The sequence below is a fragment of the Sceloporus undulatus genome, chromosome 8 (assembly GCF_019175285.1).
Source record: "Sceloporus undulatus isolate JIND9_A2432 ecotype Alabama chromosome 8, SceUnd_v1.1, whole genome shotgun sequence".
NCBI lineage: Eukaryota > Metazoa > Chordata > Lepidosauria > Squamata > Phrynosomatidae > Sceloporus > Sceloporus undulatus.
The window spans coordinates 35898891-35913090 of record NC_056529.1 but is presented as its reverse complement, the minus strand read 5'-3'; the positions used below and the strand labels follow the sequence as shown (position 1 = coordinate 35913090).

Genomic DNA, 14200 nt, shown 5'->3' with positions numbered 1-14200 from the left:
GTAGCTTCCCACCCTACCTGGCTATGGTTAGTAGGGAGGCTAAAGGGGGCTGCTCCCTCACTATTATGATGCCTCCTGGGGGCACAATTGGTCTAAAATTGTTTGGGGGAAGGAGGCACTTGTCAGTTCAAGTAGCATCCTCTTTCATTCCCCCCATAAATTGAGCTCTTCTGCCATTTGTCTTGGAATTACAAGAGTTTCTGCCAATAAGCTTTCCTGAATACTCAGAGGCAACCAGTTGTTCCAGTGTCAATGGGATGGTGAATCCAGGTTTTAATCTGAACCTTAAAGGAGCCCTCCAAGGTGCTGAAACTTGGGAGAGCACCTGTAGGATTTAGGCTAAATCCCAAGGGAAATCACCACCCAGCTGTCATGGTACACATACACTCAAGCACACACATAGGCCAGTTTAGAAAGATCAGTAGAAAGAGCCTCTCTAAACTGACAGCTGTAACATTCTCAAGCGCGGGTCTCCTGAGCATGCTCAGTTCTGATTTATTATTATTATTTTGCACATGAATATTATTTGACATAGTGGGACTGTTTCTTTCAATGTGATCACATTTATAAAGGCATGGCACCAAAGCATTGCCCCTGGAGGCACATGACATAGCAACTTTTCTGAAACTAAGCAAGAGGGATTTGATGGGAGTTAATCTGAGGCTGCCATGGTTTCTGGACCTATGGATTCAGAGGATGTGCTGCATAATGGGAGAAGAGTCTTCAGACTCCCAACACTTTGCTGCCTCTTGGGATCAATAACCAAATGCTTGAAAGGAGAAAGGTTTGCAGACTTTATTTGCTTCTGCAAACCTCATCCAGCCTCCCCTTCCCTGAAATATTTATCCTTTCTCTTTCCCATTAGCAGTGTTAGCAGAGGGGAACTTGTTCCTCCTATTTTGTCTGGGGTATTTGGGGGAACTGAAATAGGCTGCACACCACACAACATGGATTGCTGCCCTGTCCCTGCCTGACAGGTCCTTTTGTGGAGCACCAGAGAAGGCTTTGCTAAAGGTGCATGAGGAGAGCACAATGGACATAGACTCCAAATCCTCCTCCATTTCTTCTCAGGGCTGTCCTGAGGCATTTTTGCTGCTGAGGCAAAGGGACAAGATTGTGTCCCTCCCATTCCACAGACTGGCGGTTTAGTGCTGGTGATGGGACAGCACCATCCATTACATACCTGAAGGCAACAGTTTTACTCTAAGGGCACAGGGCAGGCTACTTGGCTGGCATCAGTCTCGTCCGATGCCTTGGTGCCACCACCCAGCAGCCACCAGCTGAGGATGAATGTCTCAGTCTGCCTTATGATAGGGCCTCCTTCTCCTCCTTCTAGATATATAATGCAGATATGAATATTAGAGACATAATGGGCTTTAAATATGATTCAGGAATATATTTTATTAGCAAGCATTACACACAATGATGAAAAAAATGCAGAAGTATTTTGAAAGAGACAAAGTTGGCCTGAAAATATAGCACTAAAAATGAGATAACTTTGTTGTTTTTATTTTATTAGCGGGGGTGGAGAATGAGCTTCTTTGCTTGCTTGTTTCCTTTCTCTTGAACAATACTGGATTTGTGTAGTGGAGGTTGTCAGTTAATTTTGAGTTCTAGAAAAAAGGGGGAGGAGAGGACAACACTTCCTGTTGTTCACAAAGCAAGACTTTGTCTTCCTTTGGAAAAACCATATGCACTGCACTGAAAGCTACACTGTGGTATTTCACAAATCCGTTTTTTGTCCACATTGTATTTTGGATCTCTGACGAGGGCCTTCTGCAAGGAGTTTATTCAAAGACAGAGATTTAAAACATAGCCACATTGAATTTGCAGCTGCAGAACAAGCGATTCTTTAAGCTTATGCCTATAAATGTTGCATTACCCTAACACACAAGGGAGCAAATCTCTGACACTCCTTATGGGAAGAATGGCACTGACCTAATTGTCACTACAATGGCCAACTTGTGTATGAGTTGTATAGCATTTTAGGTATGAGATTAACACACATATAGAACATACACACTCACTGACCCTGTATGTAGAAAAGTAGCATGCCAGGGAGGAAGCTAGGCTAGAGCCCATCTACCTGAAATGTTAGATTTGTTTGTATCATGAGACATTTGGTTATGTGAGCCCCCCATAAGCACCAGAAGCAGGTTTACCACCTTGATGAGGAGTAGATCCTACTAGGATTCATTTTCCAGCTATTTTTGCTTACCTTTTGTAGTAGCGTATCTCCAACAAATATATTGCTACGTAGAGAGATCTTGTAGTACCTTTGAGAATAACTGAAAGAAATAAATTGGCAGCATGAGCTTTCACAGACTTCAGCCTCCTTCTTCAGATGCATTTGGTCTCTGAGGAAGTAAACTGAAGTCTACGAAAGCTCATGCTGCCAATTTCTTTCTTTCATTTGTCTCAAAGGTGCTACAAGATCTCTCTAGGTACCGATTCTACAACACGGCTATTTCTTTGAATTCCAAACATATTGCTAGTAGAATAGCATTGAAGAAGCGTTTGGTTTGCTTGGTGTTTGGAAATCAAGTGGCATTAAGAATCATACCTGGGACAATAGCTAAGGTATCCAACCAGCAGGATTGGGAAAAAGAGACTGGAGGTCAGTGGGAGTTGGACCTTGAGGTCGATTGGCCATTTCACTTACAACACAAATGGAACTAATTGTGAGACAAGAAAAAGAGCTTGGAAGTAATACACTGAAACAATAATGTTGCCCCTTTGTGGGGCAGTTTACATGGATGGGACAGCATTGTTTTTTGTGAATTAACATAACTAAAAAAATTCTTTTTTGAGTCATGGGAAAGGTTTACTTTGAAACCTTAGTGAAACATTACTGATCAGTGTTATCATGTTACTTCTAAACCTTTATGAATATACCCGTTGGGAACATTTTTCTAATTTTAAGGGCATTGCTGTGGTGATTACATTGATATGTTAATAGTGCATTATTTTAATAGAACAGGCACCAGATTTTGCCCAATCGTGGAAGCTAAGCAGGGTCAGCCCTGGTTAGTATTTGGACAGGAATAATCTGCTGCTCTATTCTGCCAGGGTGACCAAAATGTGTTTCCTGGGTCAGCCATCACTTCTAGGCCAGCTCTGCTGCTATACTGTATCTTCGACCCTCCCATTCCATAGTGTGCCTGTTGCCTTCCTGCCTTCTCTCTGTTGGTTCTGAATCTTTTCCAACTGTCTGAATAAGGTAAGCAAAGATGTTTAGAGATGACACCATTTTGGAAAAGGCACTGTTGTTCGGGGGGAGGGGGGCTTTCAGCAGTGAGCATCACAGTCTGCTTTGCTTAGCAAAATGTGTCTTCCTTCAGCTGAGATCGCAAAGAGCCCAGGTTTGCAGCTTCCCTTCACTAGTCTCTCAATTACATCCCTTGAGAGAACATCCTCCCCACTAATCTTTTCATGAACCAATCTAGCCACTCGCTTTAGTGCTGGATAAAACCAGCTGTGGACCATATGGGTACATGGTAAGCTCTTTTGGATTCTCTAAAGTATGATTTAATGACCATGCACTTGAACAGAGAGCATTATGATGGCTATTAGATGACCTACATAATGAGGGAAACAGGAGCTGTCAGCTGTCAACATTCCTAGGCCCAAACTACAGTTGAAAGTAATGGTGTGCAGCTACCCAGCAATGTTTTATTTACAAGTGAGAACACACAGCTCTAATCCAGGAGCAGCACAATGGGAGGGGGGGGGGGTTAAGCCTCCCTGTCACCACTACTTTCTTCTCCATGTCACCTCTTGCCCACCATACCTGGGCATTAAAAGAAAGGGAGACACCTCCATTGGCTTCAGTGGGGGCTTTTCTATCATTTTACAGTCTCTGTAGAAACTTAACTTTCACTTTTTCTGCTGATCTTCTGCACTTGGTTGTAAGTTAATAGACACATATAACTAATTTTGTTCTTCTTGTTGTGGTCATTAAGTCGCTTCCAATGGTGACTCTAATGCAACCCTATTATGGGGTTTTCTTGGCAAGATTTGTTCAGACTGGGGTTGCCCTTGCTTTCCTCTGAGGATGAGAAAGTGTGACTTACCTAAGGTCACCCAGTGGGTTTATCTGGCTGAGTTGGGATTTAAACCCTGGTCTCCAGAGTCGTAGCCCAGTGCTCAAACCACTACACTACACTGGCTCTATACTGTACCTGCAGTTAATTCATTTCCCTAATCACTTGGGAATAAGTGTGGCGTTGTCAGGATTGGGTTAACCTTCCATGATTTTTCTTTAACTGTTATGATTATGTTTTACCAGGGTTATGTTATATGCTAGATTATTTAGAGTAGTATTTGCAGATATGTGGTGTGCCACATATTAATGGGCAATGAATCCTAGGCTTTATATATAGGCTGATGGTGGGGACAGTTATGTAAGGAGATATTAATATGCTATCAGATTTGTTTATTTTGTTGTTATGTTTAGTTATGTTTATGTTTAGTTTAGGTGCATATTTTATTTGGAGTGTTTCATAGTAGCCTGGCTGATAATAAAAATTTGTGTTATATGCTATATATACTCATCTATAAGTCATAGAATCATAGAACTGTAGAGTTGGAAGAGACCGCAAGGGCCATCCAGTCCTACCCCATTCTGCCATACAGGAAATCTAAATCAAAGCATCCCTGATAGATGGCCATCCAGCCTCTGTTTGAAGACCTCCAAGGAAGGAGATTCCACTACATTCTGAGGGAGTTTGTTCCACTGTCGGACAGCCCTTACTCTCAGGAAGTTCCTCCTAATGTTGAGGTGGAATATCTTCCTGCAGTTTGCATCCATTGTTCCACGTTCTAGTCTCTGGAGCATCAGAAAACAAGTTAGCTCCCTCCTCAATATGACATCCCTTCAAATATTTAAACAGGTCTATCATATCACCTCTTAACCTTCTCTTCTCCAAGCTAAACATCCCCAGCTCCCTAAGTCATTCCTCATAAGACATGGTTTCCAGACCCTTCACCGTTTTAGTCACCCTCCTTTGGACACGCTCCAGTTTCTCAATGTCCTTTTGAATTGTGGTGCCCAGAACTGGACACAGTATTCCAGGTGGGGCCTGACCAGAGCAGAATACAGTGGCAATATTACTTCTCTTGATCTAGACACTATACTTCTATTGATGCAGCCTAAAATAGCATTGGCCTTTTTAGCTGCAGCATCACACTGTTCACTCAAGTTCAACTTGTGGTCTACTTAGACTCCTAGATCCCTTTCACACGTAGTTTCATTCAGCCAGGTGTCACCCATCCTATATCTGTGCATTTTATTTTTCCGCCCTAAGTGCAATACCTTACATTTCTCCGTGTTGAATTTCATTTTGTTATCTTTGGCCCAGCTTTCTAGTCTATTCAGGTCATTTTGAATCTTGATCCTGTCCTCTGGGGTATTAGCTATTCCCCCTAATTTGGTGTCATCTGCAAATTTGATAAGTATGCTCCCAATTCTGTCATCCAGGTCATTGATAAAGATGTTGAATAGCACTGGGCCCAGGACAGAGCCCTGTGGGACCCCATTGGTCACTTCTCTCCAGGATGAAAAGGAGCCATTGTTGAGCACCCTTTGGGTTCGGCCGGTCAACCAATTACAGATCCATGTAACAGTTCCTTTGTCTAGCCCACATTTTACAAGCTTGTTTGCAAGAATGTCATGGGAAACCTTGTCAAAGGCCTTAGTGAAATCAAGATATACTATATCCACAGCATTCCCTTCATCTACCAAGCTGGTAATTTTATCAAAGAAAGAGATTAGGTTTGTCTGGCATGACTTGTTTCTCTGAAACCCATGTTGACTTTTTGTGATTATGGCATTGCCTTCTAGATGTTCACAGACTCTTTGTTTAATGATCTGCTCTAGAATCTTTCCTGGGATTGATGTCAGACTAACTGGACGATAATTGTTGGGATCCTCTTTTTTCCCCTTTTTGAAGATGGGGACAACGTTTGCCCTCCGCCAGTCTGCTGGGATCTCTCCTGTTTTGCAGGAGTTTTCAAAGATTATTGCCAATGGCTCCGATATTACATTTGCCAGTTCTTTTAATACCCTTGGATGGAGTTCATCTGGTCCCGGAGACTTAAATTCATTTAGATTAATAAGGTGTTCCTCTACTATCTCTTTACTTATTCTGTACTGAAATGCCCCTATCCTGTCCTCTGCTCCATTATCCTCAGGTTGAGCACCCTTTGCCTTTTCTGAGAAGACTGAGGCAAAGAAAGTGTTGAGTAATTCTGCCTTTTCTCTGTCTTCTGTTAGCATTTTGCCATCTTCTCCACGCAGTGGCCCTACCGTTTCCTTCTTCTTCCTTTTGCTGCGGACATATCCAAAAAAGCCCTTTTTATTGTTCTTAACCTCTCTAGCAAGCCTGAGTTCATTCTGTGCTTTAGCTTTTCTGACTTTACCCCTACACATGCCTGCTATTTCTTTGAATTCCTTTTTTGTGATTTCCCCCTTTTTCCATTTCTTATACATGTTCCGTTTCAAACTTAGCTCGGTTGAAAGTTCCTTAGTCATCCATCCTGGTTTCTTGAGACACTTCCCGTTTTTCTTTCTCACTGGAACTGTTTGAAATTGTGCCTTCAGTATCTCTCTTTTGAGAAACTCCCATCCGTCCTGAACTCCTTTATCTTTTAGTATTTCTGACCATGGAATCGCCCTCAATACTTCTCTAAGTTTACTGAAATCCGCTCTCCTAAAGTCTAGGATGCATGTCTGACTATGCCTGGCTTCTCCTTTCCACTGTATTACAAACTCCAGGAGAACACGGTCACTTCCACCTAATGATCCCACTACTTGCACCCCATTAACCAAGTCATCCTTGTTGGTTAGGATCAGATCTAAAATAGCTGACCCCCTTGTTGCCTCTTCCACCTTTTGGACCATGAAATTGTCTTCCAGGCAAGTGAGGAATTTGCTAGGCCTTGAGGATTTTGCTGAGTTTGACTTCCAGCAAATGTCAGGGTAGTTGAAGTCGCCTATCACTACTACATCTTTCTTTTCTGACTGTGTGGTCATCTGTTCTAGAAAGATATCATCCAATTCCTCAGTCTGACTTGGGGGTCTGTAGTAGACTCCCACTGTAACATCCTTGTTGTTTCCCTCCCCTTTGATTCTTATCCAGATGCTCTCCACCTGGCTTCCATGATTGATGTCCTGGATCTAAATAGATAGTGTGGATTCAAGTTCTATAGGCTTTTATAAATGATAACCATCATGTTGAAATTGTGCCCCGAAAGAGACCAGCAGCTAATGGAGTTGTTGTAACAGACGAGTTGTGTGTTCCCTACACCTAGATCTCGATAGCAGTCTGGGTGCATCTCTTTGTACCACTGGTATTTCTGAATCTTGTTCAAAGGTAATCCCATATAGAATGCATTACAGTAATTCGGATGGGAAGCAACTAAGGCTCAATAGGATGATCTAAAGTCCTAATGCAGAAAGCTAAATGTGGTCTTGTAAGTGCAACAGAGTCTTGGTGGGATGACTCCTATGATTGGAATATAACAATTGCAGAGTATAGCCTTGGGGGGGGGGAGCAGAAAAGGAGGGGAAGTAGCATTACAAAAACTGTGCATCATCTAAACGCTACGCTCCAAACACAACAGGAAACCATGTCATTTGGCCCTTCTGTTTTGGGCCCACAATACAAATAGATAGACTCAATAAAGAAAGCCACAGTCCTGAATCTGCAGGACCTGAACAGGGCTGTTAATGTTCAGTTGGAAGACACTCATTCACTAATAGAATTTAAATTTTACTGTCCTTTGCCTTGGTCCATGACCAAGAGGAGAGAGGCCTCTGCCTGCATTGAGATCCCTCCAAACAGCAGAGATGACGTCTGATACAAAATGCAGGCCTGTAACTGCAACTTCATCACTTTTTCCCCTTCCTATTTGATTTTTAAAATATGTTTTGCTGTATTAAGATGCCATAGAGCTTTCTGCATTTTAACTGGCCATCAAATGTATTGTTATTTGTGGATTTTTGTTTTCATTTTATTTTACTATATAGCCAGCACGGCTACCTGTGAATGTTTCCTCCTCCATAGGGCTGCCATAAGTCAAGGTCAGTTTGATGACAGTTAACAACAAAGAAGTGAAATTGACTCAGTGAAGCCGAGCCCAGTCATCCAAACATTTAGACTTTTAAACCAAGCTTACCAGTTTTCAACATGGACCATCAAACAAGACTATCTTTGTTAGGAATTCTTTGCTGTAGTGTTGTGAAATACTATGTCTTGCAGTTGGGCAGTCTTAGCCATTGCATAAGTATTTCATCCCAAAATAGTCACACAAGTTCCTTTTCATGCAACAAAGATTTCTCTCACGTCACTAATGTGTGCCATTTTGTTGGGTTCTGAAGATGGCCTGCCTAGCTACCTCATTACTCGTCTTTCTAAGGCAGACACCTTCCAAGTATGAAAAGGACTGGATCAATATAGCTGCAATAAGAGATTGTCTTTGGAAACACATAATTCAAGCTCTCTCTGAATGTTTATGGGGTGATATTGCCCCAAGCTCGTAAACATACACAAAGGGAGGAAGCTAGAATTTATTAGCTAGGTTGGGAAGGCCTGCCGGAAAAGGTCTGTCTTAAGAGCATTTTTGAAGGCTGTAAGAATGGGGATATGGCGGATCTCTTTCGGCAGGTCATTCCACAACTTTGGCGCAGCAATAGAGAAGGCCCTTTGAGTGACAGAAGTTAGCCTAGCTCTTTTTGGCTGAAGTAGGTTCTTCCTTGAGGACCTTAATGTGCGGAAGAAGGCATTCCCTTAAGTATTCTGGACCCAAGCCATGTAGGACTTTAAAGGTAATCACCAATACTTTGTACCTTGTCTGGAAACTGATTGGCAGCCAATGAAGGGACTTCAGAACAAGTGTTATATGATCGTTCCGGGAAGTACCTGTAATTAGTCTTGCTGCCATGTTTTGTACCATCTGAAGTTTCTGAACTTGGCACAGTGGTAGCCCCAAGTAAAGCGCATTACAGAAGTCCAAGCGAGAGGTTACCAGCGCATGTACTATTGTTTCCAGGTCCCCTGGCTCCAGGAAGGGGCACAGCTAGAGTATCAGCCGAAGTTGGTGGCAAGTGCTCCTGACTGTCGCATCCACCTGCACTGACAGCTGGAGCGATGAGTCAAGGAACACCCCCAATCTGCGGACAGAGCCCTTCAGGGGAAGTGGGACTCCTTCTAGAACTAGCTGACATAATTCCATTTCCGGGTTCGGGTTTCCAATAACAAGTACCTCCGTCTTACGTGGATTCAGCTTGGGTCGGTTTCCCCTCATCCAGTCCATTACCGACCCAAGACAGGCATTCAGAGGAGAGGTGCCATCCTTAGTCACTGCATCAGGCATAGACATAGAGAAAATTGGCCTACTGATAACACCCCACCCCATGACTCCGGATGATCTTGCCCAGCGGCTTCATGTAAATGTTAAACAGCATGGGAGACAGGATGGCACCCTAGGGGACACCAAATTTTAGCTCTGTTTTAGAGGAACAATTGTCTCCCAGTGCCACCATCTGGAATCTTCCTAAGAAGTAGGAACAGAACCACTGAGGAACAGTGCCCCCAATACCCAAATTTCGCATGCGTTCCAGAAGGATACAATGGCCGATGGTATTGAAGGCCACTGAGAGGTCCAAGAGCACCAACAGGGTCACACTTCCCCCATTGATGCCCAGACGGAGATAATCAACTAAGGCAACCATGGCAGCTGTGCACCTCAACTCCGTATCCCATCCTGAATCCTGTTCGAAATGGATTAGTTTTGATTTGGTAACATCAGAAGTAAAGTCATACCATGAACAAGGTGAATTGATGGCATTCAACCCAAGGTCACTTTCCAATTGAGACTCTAAGCACTATGAGCTTATTGTGTGTGTTCCTCGTATGAATCTCATGGGCAGGGCCTATAAGGTCATCGTGAAATCATACTTTTGAGATCATCTTGGCAACAGTATAAGATTGAATGACTATTGATTTCCCCCCTTTCTCATTAAATCTGTTGTGCTTTTTGGTCTTAAGGGTTTAAAAAATCTAGAAAAGTTCATATTTGTTTTTATTAAGAACCACAGAGCAAGACAGATAGTTATTGGCAAAGTTGTGAGTAGAAAGAAGAGACCAGGTTTCCTATGTAAGATACTTTTTTTCCTGCATTTCAAATAGTAGGTTTCATCCAAGGTTTAAATTTAGGGTGGAAATCCTTACTTGGCTTTGTTTTCTCAGGATAAACAGGAAAGGGGATGAGTCTCTCTGTGTAGCAGGGTGTTGGCAACATTTAAGTGTTATTAACCATCTGATTATTATTATTATTATTATTATTATTATTATTATTATTATTATGTTTATAAGATAATAATAAATAAAAATTTTATTTTTATACCGTCCTTCTTATAATCAGGGCGGTGCACAACATGTCAAACATACAATACAAATACAATTAAAATACAATTAAAACCCTCATAAAAACCCATTCTGGCCAGCTTACAACTGCTGTCAGAGGAGGGGGGGGACTAACTGGAACTTGTGTCCGGGAATGCTGATTGGAACAGGAAAGTCTTTAATTCCTTCCTGAACTGGGCCAGGGAGGTGGTCGAGCGGAGCTCTATGGGCAGCGTATTCCAGAGGGTCGGGGCGATGATGGTAAACGACCTCTTCGATGTAGATGTTCTGAGGGTGCGGGACGGATTATATGGGGGAGAGGTGGTCCTCTAGGTATCCTGGGCCCAAGCCATGTAGGGCTTTATAGGTTATAACCAACACCTTTGTATTGCGCCCGGAAGCGAATAGGCAGCCAGTGCAGATCTTTAAGTACAGGTGTAATATGACTGGCCCTGGAAGTACCAGTGACCAGTCTGGCTGCCATATTCTGTACCATTTGTAGCTTCCAGGTATGGTACAAGGGTTGCCCCATGTAGAGCGCATTGCAGAAATCCAATCAAGAGGTTACCAGAGCATGTACTACCGTTTCAAGGTCCCTCTGGGCCAGGTATGGGCGCAGCTGGCGGATAAGCCGAAGCCGATAACAGGTGCTCCTGACCGTCGCATCCACCTGAGATGTAAGGTGGAGCGACGAATCAAGGAGCACCCCCAGACTGCGCATGGAGTCCTTCACAGGAAGCGTGATCCCATTCAGGACAGGTGGAATCACCGCCATTCCTGGACCAGGGGAACCTATCACAAGTACCTCCGTTTTCTCTGGATTCAGACTGAGTCGGTTTTCCCTCATCCAGCCCATTACCGATTCCAGACAGGCCACGAGAGGAGAGACGCCATCCTCAGTCACTGCATCAGTCGGAGACATAGAGAAAACTATTTGGGTGTCATCAGCGTACTGATAACCCCGCGCCCCATGTCTCCGGATGATCTCTCCCAGTGGTTTCATGTAAATGTTGAAAAGCATGGGAGACAGAATGGCTCCTTGAGGGACCCCAGTTGTGAGGGCCCTCTTATCGGAGCACACGTCTCCCAGCTGCACCATCTGGAACCTCCCAGAGAGGTAGGACTGGAACCACTGGAGCGCAGTGCCCCCGATTCCCACCTCTACCAGGCGCTCCAGAAGGATACCATGGTCTATGGTATCGAAAGCCGTTGAGATGTCCAAGAGCACCAGCAGGGACACGCTTCCCTTGTCGATGCCCAGACGGAGATCATCGACCAAGGCGACCATGGCCGTCTCAACCCCGTAACCCGCCCGAAAGCCAGTTTGAAATGGGTCCAGATAATCCGTTTCATCCAAGATCGATTGAAGCTGGATTGCAACCGCCCTCTCGATCACCTTCCTCAAAAATGGCAGCAGCGAGACTGGCCGATAATTACTGTACATCAGGGGGTCGAGGGAGGGCTTTTTTAACAGCGGTTTTATAGTGGCCAATTTCAAGCTGGATGGAAATTGCCCATCCCTCAGAGATGTATTAATAATCCGGTGTAACATCGAAGTTACCACCGGTCCCCCCTGAGCCGCTAGCCATGAGGGACAGGGATCGAGGGAGCAGGTTGTCTTCCGAACGCTTCGAAGGATCTTGTCCACATCCTCGGTACTAACCGACTCAAACTGATCCAGTTTAATAGAGTCCATGGAGGCTCCGGATGCCTCTACCCTAGGTTCTGCCCTAATGCCGGCGTTAAGACCTTCGCTTATCCGAGAGGTTTTATCCGCGAAGAAGTTGTTAAATTGGTCGCAGCAGGCCTTAGAAGGTTCAAGGATCTGGTTTGGGGCAGGAGGGAGCTGAGTTAGCTCCCTGACTACCCTGAACAACTCTGCTGGACGCGACTCCGCGGACGCGACACGAGCACCATAGAACGAATTCTTAGCTGCTTGTATCGCCTCTCTGTAGTCTTCCAAAAGGCGGTCCAGGAGAGCCTTGTCGGCTAAGCGTAGGTGTTTCCACCAGCGGTGCTCTAGCCGTCGCAGGACCCGCTTCCTCGCCCGGAGATCTTCCGTATACCAGGGTTTATGTTTGGAAGCAGGCCTGAGAGGGCGCTTGGGAGCGATACTGTGTATAGCCCTAGAGAGACCGGTATTCCAAATACCAGTCAGGGCATCAACAGAGTCGCCGTCATTTCCAACCATGTTCCCCTCCCGCCCACGGATTTTCCGCATCCGTACAAAAGACCAAATCCAGTGTATTACCCGCAAAATGTGTTGGACCCGAGATTAGCTGGGACAGGCCCATGGCCGCCATGGTATCCATCAATTCCCGAGCCGCACCGGATGGAACATAGTAGGCCGCGAAGGGGATGTTGAAGTCACCCAGGACAAGCAGCCTGGGTGTTTCCAACATCAGCTCCGACACCAACTGTGTCAGCTCGTTAAAGGAGTCCGTTAGCGCACGGGGTGGCCGGTACACCAACAAAATCCCTAGACTGTCCCTAGCCTTCAGGGTCAAGTAAATACACTCGATAAAGGAAGTTTGACGGATGTGGTTCCTGGTAAGAGACAAGATGTTCTTATGTACCAAGGCCACCCCCCCCTCCCGCCCACCTAACCTGGTCTGGTCCTTCACCGAAAACCCGGCAGGGAGGGCCTGTGCCCACACAGCGTCTCCCTCAGGCCCAAGCCAGGTTTCGGTAATGCAAGCCAGGTCGCACTTACTATCTTCCAGCAGATCATGGATTATGTGGGTCTTGTTGTTGATCGACTTGGCATTGCACAGGAGCAGCGACAGGGTTTGTGGCACGGTTGGAATGACCCTCAGGTCCTTTTGGTTAGGAGGGGGACAGGAAGGGGAGATAGATATAACGCATCGATCTCGCCTTCCTCTGTAACGCAAGTCCCTTCTCCTACCGCCATACCTCACCCTGCCCCACACCACCTCAATGGGAGCTCCGCTCATGCAGTTGTTACCCTCTTCCTCCCCAGCCAAAGCATTCCCCACATCCATATCCTCCCCCTCCCCTTCCCAAGCAACTAAAAGAGCAGAGGTCTGACACTACAGACATCCTCTGCTCTAATGCTGACATGAACACAATCCCCTCCTGTCCCTTGCGCAGCAGAAAGAATACGCAGTTGCGAAGCTGCGCAGTCCCCAAAGGATGCAGTCTGTGGGCGGCCTCGCCGGGCCGGTGCGCAGCTGCGCACCTCTGACAACCCAGGGAGAGCCGCCCGGCAGCAACGCAGCTCCTGGCAAAGGTCCGGTGGCAAAGGGAGGCGTGACGAAGGAGGAGACCAAGCAAGCTGGGTTTTGAGTGTGCCGCTGCCCCGACACGCCCCTCACTCTGCCTTCCCCCCAGGTGTCCCAATTCAGCTCACCAGAGCCACCGTGGAGTTGCAAGGAAGCAGGGAGTCCCCAAAGGATGCAGTCCATGGGTGGCCTCCCCGGGCCGATGCACAGCTGCGCACCTCTGACAACCCAGGGAGAGCCGTCCGGCAGCAACGCAGCTCCTGGCAAAGGTCCGGTGGCAAAGGGAGGCGTGACGAAGGAGGAGACCAAGCAAGCTGGGTTTTGAGCGTGCCGCTGCCCCGACACGCCCCTCACTCCGCCTTCCCCCCAGGTGTCCCAATTCAGCTCACCAGAGCCGCCGTGGAGTTGCAAGGAAGCAGGGAGTCCCCAAAGGATGCAGTCCATGGGCGGCCTCCCTGGGCCGATGCACAGCTGCGCACCTCTGACAACCCAGGGAGAGCCGTCCGGCAGCAACGCAGCTCCTGGCAAAGTACAGGGAGTCAAGGCGCCTAA

The 14200-nt window shown here is 45.9% G+C and overlaps 2 protein-coding genes across 8 annotated transcripts in view; both read left to right on the top strand.

The window, feature by feature from the left end:
• The window catches only part of ABCC6 (ATP binding cassette subfamily C member 6), a 337990-nt gene that overhangs the window by 113592 nt on the left and 210198 nt on the right, over positions 1 to 14200 (top strand). The gene's annotated exons all lie outside the window — the stretch shown is intronic.
• The window catches only part of XYLT1 (xylosyltransferase 1), a 179801-nt gene that overhangs the window by 75011 nt on the left and 90590 nt on the right, over positions 1 to 14200 (top strand). The window contains exon 1 of one of the 3 annotated variants that reach the window (XM_042437346.1): positions 3090 to 3220. The exons of the other annotated variants lie outside the window; for them this stretch is intronic. The gene's annotated coding sequence lies outside the window, so the exon portion shown is untranslated. Of the gene's footprint in view, positions 1 to 3089; positions 3221 to 14200 lie in introns of those variants that run through there. 3 annotated transcript variants of the gene reach the window in all.